Here is a 5,188-nt window from a genome sequence, read left to right on the forward strand (position 1 = left end):
CTGAAAGATATTTGCTCTTTAGACAAATTTGTGAAGTATTTGTTCATTACTGTCGTTTTTACAGTGCCGTCGCCCTCTGTATGCTTTTGTCGTTTTTGTTTTATTGTCATTTCCCTAAGTCGTGTTTTAGCCTTTTAGGTCATCGCTGTTTGAATAATTGTTGTCGTTTTCTGTGTATGCCGATGTGCGTCCGTTATTTTCTAATTAAACGTTGCTGTTATGAAAATTAGGAAGAAAGAGAGAAATTAGAGAGAGAGAGTTTTAATCTTGTAAAGGAATACAAAATGAAGAGTTTTAGAACTCTATTTATAAGAAAATTTTCAGTACTATTTACAGTTACTATTTGTACAGTATTGACTATTTACGGTTACTATTTACACAGTAAGATTTTGACGTGAATAGTAACTTTGACTAACTTGCATAGTAATATTAATTGAGATGAACAGCTACAATTCATAACACTTCTCCTTAGATGTCCACCATTCATGATGTCTCATTAAAAATCTTGTTAGGAAAATCCTAGTGGGGTAAAAATCATAGCAAAGGGAAAAAGAGTACATTATTTATCTATATGTGTTTATGTTGTCTCATCAAAAAATTTGTAAAGAAAACCTAGTGGGATAAAACCACAATAAGGGAAAAAGAGTACAATCACGTAAACTCCCCTTAAAGTTGACATGTATAGTCCTTTATAAATCTCGCAGATGACGCATCTCGATACTGTGGATATGCATTCTGAACGTTATAGTGGGAAGTGCTTTTATGAAAAAATATGTTGGATTGTCACTTAATCGAATATATTGGATGTTAATATCCTTATTCTTTTCAAGCTCTTGGGAGAATGAGAAAAACTTCAGGGTATGTGTTTTGATCTGTCGCTCTTGATGTATCATTCTTTTATTTGAGCGGCGTATGCAACATTGTCTTCGAACAATACTGTTGAATCTGTGTTGATAGGTATCCCATAAGTTGCTTAGATGTGTTGAGTCATGGAACTCAGCCATAAATATTCTTGATTTGCTTCATGGAGTGCAATATCTTCAGCATGATTTGAAGAAGTGGCAACGAGTGTCTACTTCTGTGAGCGCCAATAGATAGCAGTTTCTCCACATGTGAACACATCCAGTTTGAGATATGGCTTTATATGGATCTAACAAGTAGCCTGAATCTGCATAGCCTATTATCTCTTGTTTTGATCCTTTAGGATAAAGCAATCCCAAATCAACTGTTCCTTTAAGGTAACAGAATACATGTTTAATTTCGTTCCAAGAGTGTCTACTTCTGTGAGCGCCAATAGATAGCAGTTTCTCCACATGTGAACACATCCAGTTTGAGATATGGCTTTATATGGATCTAACAAGTAGCCTGAATCTGCATAGCCTATTATCTCTTGTTTTGATCCTTTAGGATAAAGCAATCCCAAATCAACTGTTCCTTTAAGGTAACAGAATACATGTTTAATTTCATTCTAATGTCTCTGTATAGGAGATGAGCTAAATCTTGCTAATAGATTAGTAGCAAAAGCTATATCTGGATGGGTACAATTAACAAGATACATAAGAGCTCTAATTTAACTCAACTATGGTACTTCGGCACTAAGGACATCTTCATTTCCATCTCAATGACGAAATAGATCCTTTTCCTCATCAAGTTGTTGCACCATCATCGAGAAACTCAATGATGCGCCTTTTTCATGATCTAATTTGTATTAGTTGTTTAATGGATGAAATATTCCATAAGGCAAACGTTTAATCTGCAGATCGAGGCAAAGCTTTATTTTTCGAGATCCTTCATCTCGAAATCTTTCTTTATATATGCAACAATTTCTTTGAACTCTTCAAGAGTCATAATAATATTTAAGTTATCAATATTATATACAACAGTGATAGCTAATCAATTCAGACTTTGATCATCTCATGAAAAATGCATGGACAAATAACATTGTATATGAAACCTTCATTTGAGAGATATACGCTAAGATGATTATGTCTCATACATCCGGATTGCTTTAGTCCATACAAAAATCTTTGTAGTTTAGTTGAACATATTTCTCGAGATATTAAATTAAATGCTCCAGGAGTCTTAAGTCCTTTATGGATTTCATATAAATGTCACTTTCTAGTGCTACTTATAAATATGTAGTTACCACATTATTAGGCGCATATTAAGTCCTTTAGAGACAATCAGGCTAATCACATACGCAAAATAACTGCATCCTCCACAAGAGGATATGTCTATTCACAAAAATCTATTTATATCCCACAAGTTTCACAGCTTCAGGCGTGATGACAATAGATCTAAATACTTTACGCTTATTAAGCAAATTTAATTAAGCTTGTATAGCGTCTTTCCATTTTGGCCAATTACTTATACATCGATACTTTTCGACGAAATTTGGTTCAAGATCCTCGCTTTCTTTCACTATATCAAGTGCTATTTCAAATGTAAATGCATTGCCGATAACAATCTTATCATCGTTCCATTCTTTACACGTACGGATATAATTTATTAAGATCTCAATATTTTTAGTATTTCAGATACCTGGACCACTTCAAGGGTCTTTATGTCAGTTGCTGGTTCTCGCAATATGACCTCTTTAGGAGCGTCAATCCCTTCAGGAGTGCCAGTTCGTGTAACTTTTCCTTTTTTCTCTTCTGCGGATTTTTATCCTTTTAGAATTGATTAGTCTACCATGCTGCAAGCATGCCTTAGACTCATTTGCTGCTATATTTTTCAAAATTTTCACGTCAGGGACATCATTATGAGCTGAAACATTAGCAGCTGATGTATGTGTATGTGATTTAGTCACTTTCTTTATATCAGTAAATGCACCTAGTAATTGATTTGTTGAAGTACTTCTAACTTACATTGATTAGTGCGAGGAACAAAAATGCATTCCACAAAATTTCATTTTGTTTTTCCAGCCTTTTTGTTTCTACCCCTTATGCTGGAAATAATGTTTTATATTCAAATCAACAATCCTTGCTATAGAAATACAATCCATTAGGGATTCAAGAAATTCAATTATGCAAAGGATTTCAAAACCTAACATAAATTTCCAACTTTCTTTGAGTATCCATCTTAGTGTGATGTGGTGGAGCAATTAGAACATTTATTGCGCAACTAAAAACTATTAGATGAGAAATATTTTATTTTTTACCAAATGTCAATTGTAATGGGGAATACTTATTACAAACACCTGGTTTGATGCGAATTAATACAATAGTATGTAAAATTGCATGACCCTATACAGAAATAGAAAACTTTGTTCTCGTTATTAATGATCTAACAATTTGTGAAAGGCTCTCAATCAATGATTCAACCGAACCATTTTGTGAGAGCAACAAAGTGTTTAATAATACTCTCAAAGGACATTACAATTACTAAAGGCTTGAGATGTAAGCTCACCAACATTATCAATGTAATGACTGAGAAAATTCTATACCTTAAATAATACAATTTACGTATTTAAGCCAAGGATTTTCCTAAAAAATATTATGTGACTGAAGGATTTATGGAATTAATAGCTGTATTCCTAAATTCTGTAGCAAATTAGATCGATAAATTATCGTCGTACTTTAAGGCGGAATAATTTTCAGTACAAGTATAGTTTGAGAATCTTAATTTCAAGAATCTCCAAGCATAGCACAATGTTAGCAGCGTATAAAAAACACACTGACATTTTTAAAAAAGAGAAAATCCTTAATTGCTAGACAGCTAGGTTAAAGTCGCAAGATAAATACTCATAACAGAAGTGTACAATGTGAGCTCGGGAGTTGACACCGTTAGAAACAACGTCATTCCCGGGATAGAATGCAAAAAAGTTAAATTTAGAATTTGTTCAGTCTAGAATTGATTTCAAGACTTTAAACAGTTCAAGATATTACGCGAGTAAGAATTTAATGTAATGTCGAAGTAGTTGGGAATTAATATTAACCTGTAAATAAGCAGTAGAAAAGGGACCGTCGGAAACTAGAATTTCCTGTCGGCTAATTTACTTACCTACAGTCAGTATAAGTTTTTGCAGTTGCAAGAGAAACCTAAGAGAGTGGACAAAAGTACAAGGGGTAGGATTTATTTTTCTCTCTCCCATTCTCCACTTAGCCGGCCATGTATAGTGGAAATAGAGCTCAAATTTGGCTAGTTGAGTATGATAGAAGGTTACATGTTAAGGTGATGTGATGGTAGTGGTTGAAGGAGAATTAATGGTAAATTTACTTCTCCTTTTCTCCTTCCATAACCGGCCAAGAAAGGGGGAATTGAACCAAAATTTGGTTGATTGAGGGTGTTGATGTGGTGTTAAAAAAATAATTTCCAAGTTGCCTATAAAAGGAACCATCATAGGATAAGCCTCATTTTTTTTTCTCCTAGTTTTTTTCCCACACTCAAAATCCGGCCACACCCTCCATTCTCTCTCAAATATTTTCTCTCACTCTCCCAATCTTGAACCACTAGCAAACCATAGAAGAAGAAGAAGAAGGAGATCAAGGGATTCTAGGAGGAAACTAGTCAAGCATTCCTCCAAGGGTAAAAAAACTCTAAATCCCCTCTTTTTTCATGTTTTAGTAAAGTTTAAAATGTAAAAATATTCCTCTTAAATTTCCTTAAACTTTCTAGTTCCAAGCCATTTACAAATCTTAGAGGAGTTCAAAGGTTTTCAAGAGAGAGAGAGTTCTTCAAGGGTAAGTTCTCAAACTCTTCTCCATTAATTTCTAGCCAACTTTAAGCTTGAATTTATGGATGTAAATTTGTGGTTCTTGAAGAAGATGTGTTGTAATAAGGGTGTGTGAGTTTTATGTTAGTTTTGTGAGTTTGAGGTTAGTTTGATTAGCAATATGTGGTATGTTTATACTTAGTTTAAGTTGCTTATTTTGGGTTGAAGGAGAAATTTTTCGGTTACTTTGAACGCGAAAATGAGGACCCTAGAGCGAGATTTTTCAGTATTTCTAAACTTGAACTCATAGATCTCGATGTTTTGAACATTTTCTGTGACTATGACAAAACCCAATTTTAACTCTAAAAGCGAGTTTGAAGCCAGTTTGTAAAAAACAGACTGGCTGCCCAACACAATTTTAGAAAAGAAAAAAAAAGATTTGCTGCAGCAATCCTACAGCATTTTAAAAGAGATTGCTGCAGCAATCCTAAAGTAAAAAAATTGCTACAGCAATATTAAAGATTGCTACAGCAA

The sequence above is a fragment of the Morus notabilis genome, unplaced genomic scaffold, assembly GCF_000414095.1.
Source record: "Morus notabilis unplaced genomic scaffold, ASM41409v2 Scaffold61, whole genome shotgun sequence".
NCBI classification, from domain to species: Eukaryota; Viridiplantae; Streptophyta; class Magnoliopsida; order Rosales; family Moraceae; genus Morus; species Morus notabilis.